The sequence below is a fragment of the Daphnia pulicaria genome, chromosome 7 (genome assembly GCF_021234035.1).
Source record: "Daphnia pulicaria isolate SC F1-1A chromosome 7, SC_F0-13Bv2, whole genome shotgun sequence".
NCBI classification, from domain to species: domain Eukaryota; kingdom Metazoa; phylum Arthropoda; class Branchiopoda; order Diplostraca; family Daphniidae; genus Daphnia; species Daphnia pulicaria.
The window spans coordinates 10,192,388-10,205,364 of NC_060919.1; positions in this window are offsets into that span (position 1 = coordinate 10,192,388).

A 12,977-nucleotide genomic window follows, 5' to 3' on the forward strand; every position below is an offset into this window, starting at 1 on the left:
CACGTCAATGCACGCCAGAGCACGCCAGTGCACGCCAGAGCACGTCAGTGCACGCCAGAGCACGAAAGTGCACGCAAGAGCACGCCAGTGCACGCCAGAGCACGCCAGTGCACGCCAGAGCACGTCAATGCACGCCAGAGCACACCTGTGCACGCAAGAGCACGCCAGTGCACGCCAGAGCACGCCAATTTACACCAGAGCACGCCAGAGCACGCCAGTGCATGCCAGAGCACGCCAGTGCATGCCAGAGCACGCCAAACCCGACAGTGCACGCCAGAGCACGCCGGTGCAGGCCAGAGCACGCCAGTGCACGCCAGAGCACGTCAATGCACGCCAGAGCACGCCAATTCACACCAGAGCACGCCAGTGCACGCCAGTACACGCCAGAGCACGACAGAGCACGCCAGAGCACGCCAATTCACACCAGAGCACGAGAGTGCACGCCAAAGCACGCCAGTGCACGCCAAAGCACGCCAGTACACGCCAGAGAACGCCAGTGCACGCCAGAGCACGCCAGTGCACGCCAGAGCACGCCAGAGCACGCCAGTGCACGCCAGAGCACGCCAATTCATACCAGAGCACGCCAGTGCACGTCAGAGCACGTCAATGCACGCCAGAGCACGCCAGTGCACGCCAGAGCACGCCAGTGCACGCCAGAGCACGCCAGAGCACGCCAGTGCACACCAGAGCACGCAAATGCACGCCAGAGCACACAAGTGCACGCCAGAGCACGCCAGTGCACGCCAGAGCACGCCAGTGCACGCCAGAGCACGCCAGTGCACGCCAGAGCACGCCAGTGCACGCCAGAGCACGTCAATGCACGCAAAAGAACGCAAATGCATTCCAGAGTACGCCAATTCAAACCAGATTACGCCAGTGCACGCCAGAGTACGCCAATTCACACCAGAGCACGCCAGTGCACGCCAGTGCACGACAGAGCACGACAGAGTACGCCAGAGCACGCCAGTGCACGCCAGTGCACGCCAGTGCACGCCAGTGCACGCCAGTGCACGCCAGTGCACGCCAGTGCACGCCAGTGCACGCCAATTCACACCAGAGCACGAAAGTGCACGCCACAGCACGCCAGTGCACGCCAGAGCACGCCAATTCACACCAGAGCACGCCAGTGCACGCCAGAGCACGCCAATTCACATTAGAGCACGCCAGTGCACGCCAGTACACGCCAGAGCACGACAGAGCACGCCAGAGCATGCCAGTGCACGCCAGAGCACGGCAATTAACACCAGAGCACGAGAGTGCACGCCAAAGCACGCCAGTGCACGCCAGAGCACGCCAGTGCACGCCAGAGCACGACAGAGCACGCCAGTGCACGCCAGTGCACGCCAGTGCACGCCAGTGCACGCCAATTCACACCAGAGCACGAAAGTGCACGCCACAGCACGCCAGTGCACGCCAGAGCACGCCAATTCACACCAGAGCACGCCAGTGCACGCCAGAGCACGCCAATTCACATTAGAGCACGCCAGTGCACGCCAGTACACGCCAGAGCACGACAGAGCACGCCAGAGCATGCCAGTGCACGCCAGAGCACGGCAATTAACACCAGAGCACGAGAGTGCACGCCAGAGCACGCCAGTGCACGCCAGAGCACGCCAGTGCACGCCAGAGCACGCCAATTCACACCAGAGCACGCCAGTGAACGTCAGAGCACGTCAATGCACGCCAGAGCACGCCAGTGGACGCCAGAGCACGCCCGAGCACGCCCGAGCACGCCAGTGCACACCAGAGCACGCCAGTGCACGCCAGAGCACACCAGTGCACGCCAGAGCACGCCAGTGCACGTCAATGCACGCCAGAGCAAGCCAAAGCACGCCAGAGCACGCCAGTGCACGCCGGAGCACGCCAGTTCACGCCAGAGCACGCCAATTCACACCAGAGCACGCCAGTGCACGTCAGAGCACGTCAATGCACGCCAGAGCACGCCAGTGCACGCCAGAGCACGCCAGAGCACGCCAGTGCACACCAGAGCACGCCAGTGCACGCCAGAGCACACCAGTGCACGCCAGAGCAAGCCAGTGCACGTCATTGCACGCCAGAGCAAGCTAGAGCACGCCAGAGCACGCCAATTCACACAAGAGAACGCCAGTGCACGCCAGTGCACGCCAGTGCACGCCAATTCACACCAGAGCACGCCAGTGCACGCCAGTGCACGCCAATTCACACCAGAGCACGCCAGTGCACGCCAGTACACGCCAGAGCACGACAGAGCACGCCAAAGCAAGCCAGTGCACCCCAGAGCACGCCAATTCACACCAGAGCACGACAGTGAACGCAAAAGCACGCCAGAGCACGCCAGTGCACGCCAGAGCACGTCAGTTCACGCCAGAGCACGCCAATTCACACCAGAGCACGCCAGTGCACGTCAGAGCACGTCAATGCACGCCAGAGCACGCCAGTGCACGCCAGAGCACGCCAGAGCACGCCAGTGCACACCAGAGCACGCCAGTGCACGCCAGAGCACACCAGTGCACGCCAGAGCAAGCCAGTGCACGTCATTGCACGCCAGAGCAAGCTAGAGCACGCCAGAGCACGCCAATTCACACAAGAGAACGCCAGTGCCCGCCAGAGCACGTCAATGCACGCCAGAGCACGCCAGTGCACGCCAGAGCACGCCAGTGCACGCCAGAGCACGCCAGTGCACGCCAGAGCACGCCAAAGCACGCCAGAGCACGCCAGTGCTCGCCAGAGCACGCCAGTGCACGTCAGAGCACGTCAATGCACACCAGAGCACGCCAGAGCACGCCAGTGCACGCCAGAGCACGTCAATGCACGCCAAAGCACGCCAGTGCACGCCAGAGTACTTCAATTCAAACCAGATTACGCCAGTGCACGCCAGAGCACGCCAATACACACCAGAGCATGCCAGTGCACGAAAGTGCACGCCACAGCACGCCAATTCACACCAGAGCACGCCAGTGCACGCCAGAGCACGCCAATTCACACCAGAGCACGCCAGTGCACGCCAGTAGACGCCAGAGCACGACAGAGCACGCCAGAGCACGCCAGTGCACGCCAGAGCACGCCAATTCACACAAGAGCACGACAGTGCACGCCAAAGCACGCCAATTCACACCAGAGCACGCCAGTGCACGCCAGAGCACGCCAGTGCACGCCAATTCACACCAGAGCACGCCAATTCACACCAAAGCACGCCAGTGCACGCCAGAGCAAGCTAGAGCACGCCAGAGCACGCCAATTCACACAAGAGAACGCCAGTGCCCGCCAGAGCACGTCAATGCACGCCAGAGCACGCCAGTGCACGCCAGAGCACGTCAATGCACGCCAGAGCACGCCAGTGCACGCCAGAGCACGCCAGTGCACGCCAGGGCACGCCAGAGCAAGCCAGTGCACGCAAGAGCACGCCAGTGCACGCCAGAGCACGCCAGTGCACGCCAGAGCACGCCAGTGCACGCCAGAGCACGCCAGTGCACGCCAGAGCACGCCAGTGCACGCCAGAGCATGCCAGTGCACGCAAGAGCATGCCAAAGCACGCCAGTGCACGCCCGAGCACGCCAGAGCACGCCAGTGCACGCCAGAGCACGCCAGTGCACGCCAGAGCACGCCAGTACACGCCAGAGCACGCCAGTGCACGCCAGAGCACGCCAATTCACACCAGAGCACGCCAGTGCACGTCAGAGCACGTCAATGCACACCAGAGCACGCCAGAGCACGCCAGTGCACACCAGAGCATGCCAGTGCACGCCAGTGCACGCCAATTCACACCAGAGCACGCCAGTGCACGTCAGAGCACGTCAATGCACACCAGAGCACGCCAGAGCACGCCAGTGCACACCAGAGCACGCCAGAGCACGCCAGTGCACGCCAGAGCACGGCATTGCACGCCAGAGCACTCCAGTGCACGCCAGAGCACTCCAGTGGACGCCAGAACAAGCCAGAGCACGCCAATTCACACCAGAGCACGCCAGTGCACGCCAGTGCACGCCAATTCACACCAGAGCACGCCAGTGCACGCCAGTGCACGCCAATTCACACCAGGGCACGCCAGTGCACGCCAGTACACGCCAGAGCAAGATAGAGCACGCCAAAGCAAGCCAGTGCACCCCAGAGCACGCCAATTCACACCAGAGCACGACAGTGAACGCCAAAGCACGCCAGAGCACGCCAGTGCACGCCAGAGCACGCCAGTGCACGCCAGAGCACGTCAGTTCACGCCAGAGCACGCCAATTCACACCAGAGCACGTCAATGCACGCCAGAGCACGCCAGTGCACGCCAGAGCACGCCAGAGCACGCCAGTGCACACCAGAGCACGCCAGTGCACGCCAGAGCACACCAGTGCACGCCAGAGCAAGCCAGTGCACGTCATTGCACGCCAGAGCAAGCTAGAGCACGAAAGTGCACGCCACAGCACGCCAGTGCACGCCAGAGCACGCCAATTCACACCAGAGCACGCCAGTGCACGCCAGAGCACGCCAATTCACACCAGAGCACGCCAGTGCACGCCAGAGCACGCCAGTGCACGCCAGAGCACGCCAAAGCACGCCAGAGCACGCCAGTGCACGTCAGAGCACATCAATGCACACCAGAGCACGCCAGAGCACGCCAGTGCACGCCAGAGCACGTCAATGCACGCCAAAGCACGCCAGTGCACGCCAGAGAACGCCAATTCAAACCAGATTACGCCAGTGCACGCCAGAGCACGCCAATTCACACCAGAGCACGCCAGTGCACGCCAGTGCACGCCAGTGCACGCCAGTGCACGCCAGTGCACGCCAGTGCACGCCAGTGCACGCCACAGCACGCCAGTGCACGCCAGAGCACGCCAATTCACACCAGAGCACGCCAGTGCACGCCAGAGCACGCCAATTCACACCAGAGCACGCCAGTGCACGCCAGTAGACGCCAGAGCACGACAGAGCACGCCAGAGAACGCCAGTGCACGCCAGAGCACGCCAATTCACACAAGAGCACGACAGTGCACGCCAAAGCACGCCAATTCACACCAGAGCACGCCAGTGCACGCCAGAGCACGCCAGTGCACGCCAATTCACACCAGAGCACGCCAATTCACACCAAAGCACGCCAGTGCACGCCAGAGCAAGCTAGAGCACGCCAGAGCACGCCAATTCACACAAGAGAACGCCAGTGCCCGCCAGAGCACGTCAATGCACGCCAGAGCACGCCAGTGCACGCCAGAGCACGTCAATGCAAGCCAGAGCACGCCAGTGCACGCCAGAGCACGCCAGAGCAAGCCAGTGCACGCCAGAACACGCCAGTGCACGCCAGAGCACGCCAGTGCACGCCAGAGCACGCCAGTGCACGCCAGAGCACGCCAAAGCACGCCAGTGCACGCCAGAGCACGCCAGAGCACGCCAGAGCACGCCAGTGCACGCCAGAGCACGCCAGTGCACGCCAGAGCACGTCAATGCACGCCAGAGCACGCCAGTGCACGCCAGAGCACGCCAGTGCACGCCAGAGCACGCCATCGCACGCAAATTCACATCAGAGCACGCCAGTGCACGCCAGAGCACGCCAATTCACACCAAAGCACGCCAGTGCACGCCAGTACACGCCAGAGCACGACAGAGCACGCCAAAGCACGCCAGTGCACGCCAGAGCACGCAAATTCACACCAGAGCACAACAGTGCACGCCAAAGCACGCCAGTGCACGCCAGTGCACGCCAGTGCACGCCAGTGCACGCCAGAGCACGCCAGCGCACGCCAGAGCACGCCAGTGCACGCCAGAGCACGCCAGTGCACGCCAGAGCACGCCAATTCACACCAGAGCACGCCAGTGCACGTCAGAGCACGTCAATGCACGCCAGAGCACGCCAGTGCACGCCAGAGCACGCCAGAGCACGCCAGTGCACACCAGAGCACGCCAGTGCACGCCAGAGCACACCAGTGCACGCCAGAGCAAGCCAGTGCACGTCATTGCACGCCAGAGCAAGCTAGAGCACGCCAGAGCACGCCAATTCACACAAGAGAACGCCAGTGCCCGCCAGAGCACGTCAATGCACGCCAGAGCACGCCAGTGCACGCCAGAGCACGCCAGTGCACGCCAGAGCACGCCATCGCACGCAAATTCACATCAGAGCACGCCAGTGCACGCCAGAGCACGCCAATTCACACCAAAGCACGCCAGTGCACGCCAGTACACGCCAGAGCACGACAGAGCACGCCAAAGCACGCCAGTGCACGCCAGAGCACGCAAATTCACACCAGAGCACAACAGTGCACGCCAAAGCACGCCAGTGCACGCCAGTGCACGCCAGAGCACGCCAGCGCACGCCAGAGCACGCCAGAGCACGCCAGTGCACGCCAGAGCACGCCAGTGCACGCCAGAGCACGCCAGTGCACGCCAGAGCACGCCAATTCACACAAGAGCACGACAGTGCACGCCAAAGCACGCCAATTCACACCAGAGCACGCCAGTGCACGCCAGAGCACGCCAGTGCACGCCAATTCACACCAGAGCACGCCAATTCACACCAAAGCACGCCAGTGCACGCCAGAGCAAGCTAGAGCACGCCAGAGCACGCCAATTCACACAAGAGAACGCCAGTGCCCGCCAGAGCACGTCAATGCACGCCAGAGCACGCCAGTGCACGCCAGAGCACGTCAATGCACGCCAGAGCACGCCAGTGCACGCCAGAGCACGCCAGTGCACGCCAGGGCACGCCAGAGCAAGCCAGTGCACGCAAGAGCACGCCAGTGCACGCCAGAGCACGCCAGTGCACGCCAGAGCACGCCAGAGCACGCCAGAGCACGCCAGTGCACGCCAGAGCATGCCAGTGCACGCAAGAGCATGCCAAAGCACGCCAGTGCACGCCAGAGCACGCCAGTGCACGCCAGAGCACGCCAGTGCACGCCAGAGCACGCCAATTCACACCAGAGCACGCCAGTGCACGCCAGTAGACGCCAGAGCACGACAGAGCACGCCAGAGAACGCCAGTGCACGCCAGAGCACGCCAATTCACACAAGAGCACGACAGTGCACGCCAAAGCACGCCAATTCACACCAGAGCACGCCAGTGCACGCCAGAGCACGCCAGTGCACGCCAATTCACACCAGAGCACGCCAATTCACACCAAAGCACGCCAGTGCACGCCAGAGCAAGCTAGAGCACGCCAGAGCACGCCAATTCACACAAGAGAACGCCAGTGCCCGCCAGAGCACGTCAATGCACGCCAGAGCACGCCAGTGCACGCCAGAGCACGTCAATGCAAGCCAGAGCACGCCAGTGCACGCCAGAGCACGCCAGAGCAAGCCAGTGCACGCCAGAACACGCCAGTGCACGCCAGAGCACGACAGAGCACGCCAGAGAACGCCAGTGCACGCCAGAGCACGCCAATTCACACAAGAGCACGACAGTGCACGCCAAAGCACGCCAATTCACACCAGAGCACGCCAGTGCACGCCAGAGCACGCCAGTGCACGCCAATTCACACCAGAGCACGCCAATTCACACCAAAGCACGCCAGTGCACGCCAGAGCAAGCTAGAGCACGCCAGAGCACGCCAATTCACACAAGAGAACGCCAGTGCCCGCCAGAGCACGTCAATGCACGCCAGAGCACGCCAGTGCACGCCAGAGCACGTCAATGCAAGCCAGAGCACGCCAGTGAACGCCAGAGCACGCCAGAGCAAGCCAGTGCACGCCAGAACACGCCAGTGCACGCCAGAGCACGCCAGTGCACGCCAGAGCACGCCAGTGCACGCCAGAGCACGCCAAAGCACGCCAGTGCACGCCAGAGCACGCCAGAGCACGCCAGAGCACGCCAGTGCACGCCAGAGCACGCCAGTGCACGCCAGAGCACGTCAATGCACGCCAGAGCACGCCAGTGCACGCCAGAGCACGCCAGTGCACGCCAGAGCACGCCATCGCACGCAAATTCACATCAGAGCACGCCAGTGCACGCCAGAGCACGCCAATTCACACCAAAGCACGCCAGTGCACGCCAGTACACGCCAGAGCACGACAGAGCACGCCAAAGCACGCCAGTGCACGCCAGAGCACGCAAATTCACACCAGAGCACAACAGTGCACGCCAAAGCACGCCAGTGCACGCCAGTGCACGCCAGAGCACGCCAGCGCACGCCAGAGCACGCCAGTGCACGCCAGAGCACGCCAGTGCACGCCAGAGCACGCCAGTGCACGCCAGAGCACGCCAATTCACACCAGAGCACGCCAGTGCACGTCAGAGCACGTCAATGCACGCCAGAGCACGCCAGTGCACGCCAGAGCACGCCAGAGCACGCCAGTGCACACCAGAGCACGCCAGTGCACGCCAGAGCACACCAGTGCACGCCAGAGCAAGCCAGTGCACGTCATTGCACGCCAGAGCAAGCTAGAGCACGCCAGAGCACGCCAATTCACACAAGAGAACGCCAGTGCCCGCCAGAGCACGTCAATGCACGCCAGAGCACGCCAGTGCACGCCAGAGCACGCCAGTGCACGCCAGAGCACGCCATCGCACGCAAATTCACATCAGAGCACGCCAGTGCACGCCAGAGCACGCCAATTCACACCAAAGCACGCCAGTGCACGCCAGTACACGCCAGAGCACGACAGAGCACGCCAAAGCACGCCAGTGCACGCCAGAGCACGCAAATTCACACCAGAGCACAACAGTGCACGCCAAAGCACGCCAGTGCACGCCAGTGCACGCCAGAGCACGCCAGCGCACGCCAGAGCACGCCAGAGCACGCCAGTGCACGCCAGAGCACGCCAGTGCACGCCAGAGCACGCCAGTGCACGCCAGAGCACGCCAATTCACACAAGAGCACGACAGTGCACGCCAAAGCACGCCAATTCACACCAGAGCACGCCAGTGCACGCCAGAGCACGCCAGTGCACGCCAATTCACACCAGAGCACGCCAATTCACACCAAAGCACGCCAGTGCACGCCAGAGCAAGCTAGAGCACGCCAGAGCACGCCAATTCACACAAGAGAACGCCAGTGCCCGCCAGAGCACGTCAATGCACGCCAGAGCACGCCAGTGCACGCCAGAGCACGTCAATGCACGCCAGAGCACGCCAGTGCACGCCAGAGCACGCCAGTGCACGCCAGGGCACGCCAGAGCAAGCCAGTGCACGCAAGAGCACGCCAGTGCACGCCAGAGCACGCCAGTGCACGCCAGAGCACGCCAGAGCACGCCAGAGCACGCCAGTGCACGCCAGAGCATGCCAGTGCACGCAAGAGCATGCCAAAGCACGCCAGTGCACGCCAGAGCACGCCAGAGCACGCCAGTGCACGCCAGAGCACGCCAGTGCACGCCAGAGCACGCCAGTGCACGTCAGAGCACGTCAATGCACACCAGAGCACGCCAGAGCACGCCAGTGCACACCAGAGCATGCCAGTGCACGCCAGTGCACGCCAATTCACACCAGAGCACGCCAGTGCACGTCAGAGCACGTCAATGCACACCAGAGCACGCCAGAGCACGCCAGTGCACACCAGAGCACGCCAGAGCACGCCAGTGCACGCCAGAGCACGGCATTGCACGCCAGAGCACTCCAGTGCACGCCAGAGCACGCCAGTGCACGCCAGAGCACTCCAGTGGACGCCAGAACAAGCCAGAGCACGCCAATTCACACCAGAGCACGCCAGTGCACGCCAGTGCACGCCAATTCACACCAGAGCACGCCAGTGCACGCCAGTGCACGCCAATTCACACCAGGGCACGCCAGTGCACGCCAGTACACGCCAGAGCACGATAGAGCACGCCAAAGCAAGCCAGTGCACCCCAGAGCACGCCAATTCACACCAGAGCACGACAGTGAACGCCAAAGCACGCCAGAGCACGCCAGTGCACGCCAGAGCACGCCAGTGCACGCCAGAGCACGTCAGTTCACGCCAGAGCACGCCAATTCACACCAGAGCACGCCAGTGCACGTCAGAGCACGTCAATGCACGCCAGAGCACGCCAGTGCACGCCAGAGCACGCCAGAGCACGCCAGTGCACACCAGAGCACGCCAGTGCACGCCAGAGCACACCAGTGCACGCCAGAGCAAGCCAGTGCACGTCATTGCACGCCAGAGCAAGCTAGAGCACGAAAGTGCACGCCACAGCACGCCAGTGCACGCCAGAGCACGCCAATTCACACCAGAGCACGCCAGTGCACGCCAGAGCACGCCAATTCACACCAGAGCACGCCAGTGCACGCCAGAGCACGCCAGTGCACGCCAGAGCACGCCAAAGCACGCCAGAGCACGCCAGTGCACGTCAGAGCACATCAATGCACACCAGAGCACGCCAGAGCACGCCAGTGCACGCCAGAGCACGTCAATGCACGCCAAAGCACGCCAGTGCACGCCAGAGAACGCCAATTCAAACCAGATTACGCCAGTGCACGCCAGAGCACGCCAATTCACACCAGAGCACGCCAGTGCACGCCACAGCACGCCAGTGCACGCCAGAGCACGCCAATTCACACCAGAGCACGCCAGTGCACGCCAGAGCACGCCAATTCACACCAGAGCACGCCAGTGCACGCCAGTAGACGCCAGAGCACGACAGAGCACGCCAGAGAACGCCAGTGCACGCCAGAGCACGCCAATTCACACAAGAGCACGACAGTGCACGCCAAAGCACGCCAATTCACACCAGAGCACGCCAGTGCACGCCAGAGCACGCCAGTGCACGCCAATTCACACCAGAGCACGCCAATTCACACCAAAGCACGCCAGTGCACGCCAGAGCAAGCTAGAGCACGCCAGAGCACGCCAATTCACACAAGAGAACGCCAGTGCCCGCCAGAGCACGTCAATGCACGCCAGAGCACGCCAGTGCACGCCAGAGCACGTCAATGCAAGCCAGAGCACGCCAGTGCACGCCAGAGCACGCCAGTGCACGCCAGAGCACGCCAGAGCAAGCCAGTGCACGCCAGAACACGCCAGTGCACGCCAGAGCACGCCAGTGCACGCCAGAGCACGCCAGTGCACGCCAGAGCACGCCAAAGCACGCCAGTGCACGCCAGAGCACGCCAGAGCACGCCAGAGCACGCCAGTGCACGCCAGAGCACGCCAGTGCACGCCAGAGCACGCCAGTGCACGCCAGAGCACGCCAGTGCACGCCAGAGCACGCCAGTGCACGCCAGAGCACGCCAGAGCACGCCAATTCACACCAGAGCACGCCAGTGCACGTCAGAGCACGTCAATGCACACCAGAGCACGCCAGAGCACGCCAGTGCACACCAGAGCATGCTAGTGCACGCCAGTGCACGCCAGTGCACGCCAGTGCACGCCAAAGCACGCCAGTGCACGCCAGAGCACGCAAATTCACACCAGAGCACGCCAGTGCACGCCAGAGCACGCCAGTGCACGCCAGAGCACTCCAGTGGACGCCAGAACAAGCCAGAGCACGGCAGAGCACGCCAGAGCACGCCAGAGCACGAGAGTGCACGCCAGAGCACGCCAATTCACACCAGAGCACGCCAGTGCACGCCAGAGCACGTCAATGCACGCCAGAGCACAACAGTGCACGCAAGAGCACGCCAGTGCACGCCAGAGCACGTCAATGCACGCCAGAGCACGCCAGTGCACGCCAGAGCACGCCAGTGCACGCCAGAGCACGCCATCGCACGCAAATTCACATCAGAGCACGCCAGTGCACGCCAGAGCACGCCAATTCACACCAAAGCACGCCAGTGCACGCCAGTACACGCCAGAGCACGACAGAGCACGCCAAAGCACGCCAGTGCACGCCAGAGCACGCAAATTCACACCAGAGCACAACAGTGCACGCCAAAGCACGCCAGTGCACGCCAGAGCACGCCAGAGCACGCCAGCGCACGCCAGAGCACGCCAGTGCACGCCAGAGCACGCCAGTGCACGCCAGAGCACGCCAATTCACACCAGAGCACGCCAGTGCACGTCAGAGCACGTCAATGCACGCAAGAGCACGCCAGTGCACGCCAGAGCACGCCAGAGCACGCCAGTGCACACCAAAGCACGCCAGTGCACGCCAGAGCACACCAGTGCACGCAAGAGCATGCCAGTGCACGTCAATGCACGCCAGAGCAAGCTAGAGCACGCCAGAGCACGCCAGAGCACACCAGTTCACGCCAGAGCACGCCAGTGCACGTCAATGCACGCCAGAGCAAGCCAAAGCACGCCAGAGCACGCCAGAGCACGCCAATTCACACCACAGTACGCCAGTGCACGCCAGAGCACGTCAATGCACGCCAAAGCACGCCAGTGCACGCCAGTGCACGCCAATTCACACCAGAGCACGCCAGTGCACGCCAGTGCACGCCAGTGCACGCCAGTGCACGCCAGTGCACGCCAGTGCACGCCAGTGCACGCCAGTGCACGCCAGTGCACGCCAGTGCACGCCAATTCACACCAGAGCACGCCAGTGCACGCCAGTACACGCCAGAGCACGACAGAGCACGCCAAAGCAAGCCAGTGCACCCCAGAGCACGCCAATTCACACCAGAGCACGACAGTGAACGCAAAAGCACGCCAGAGCACGCCAGTGCACGCCAGAGCACGTCAGTTCACGCCAGAGCACGCCAATTCACACCAGAGCACGCCAGTGCACGTCAGAGCACGTCAATGCACGCCAGAGCACGCCAGTGCACGCCAGAGCACGCCAGAGCACGCCAGTGCACACCAGAGCACGCCAGTGCACGCCAGAGCACACCAGTGCACGCCAGAGCAAGCCAGTGCACGTCATTGCACGCCAGAGCAAGCTAGAGCACATCAGAGCACGCCAATTCACACAAGAGAACGCCAGTGCCCGCCAGAGCACGTCAATGCACGCCAGAGCACGCCAGTGCACGCCAGAGCACGCCAGTGCACGCCAGAGCACGCCAGTGCACGCCAGAGCACGCCAAAGCACGCCAGAGCACGCCAGTGCTCGCCAGAGCACGCCAGTGCACGTCAGAGCACGTCAATGCACACCAGAGCACGCCAGAGCACGCCAGTGCACGCCAGAGCACGTCAATGCACGCCAAAGCACGCCAGTGCACGCCAGAGTACGCCAA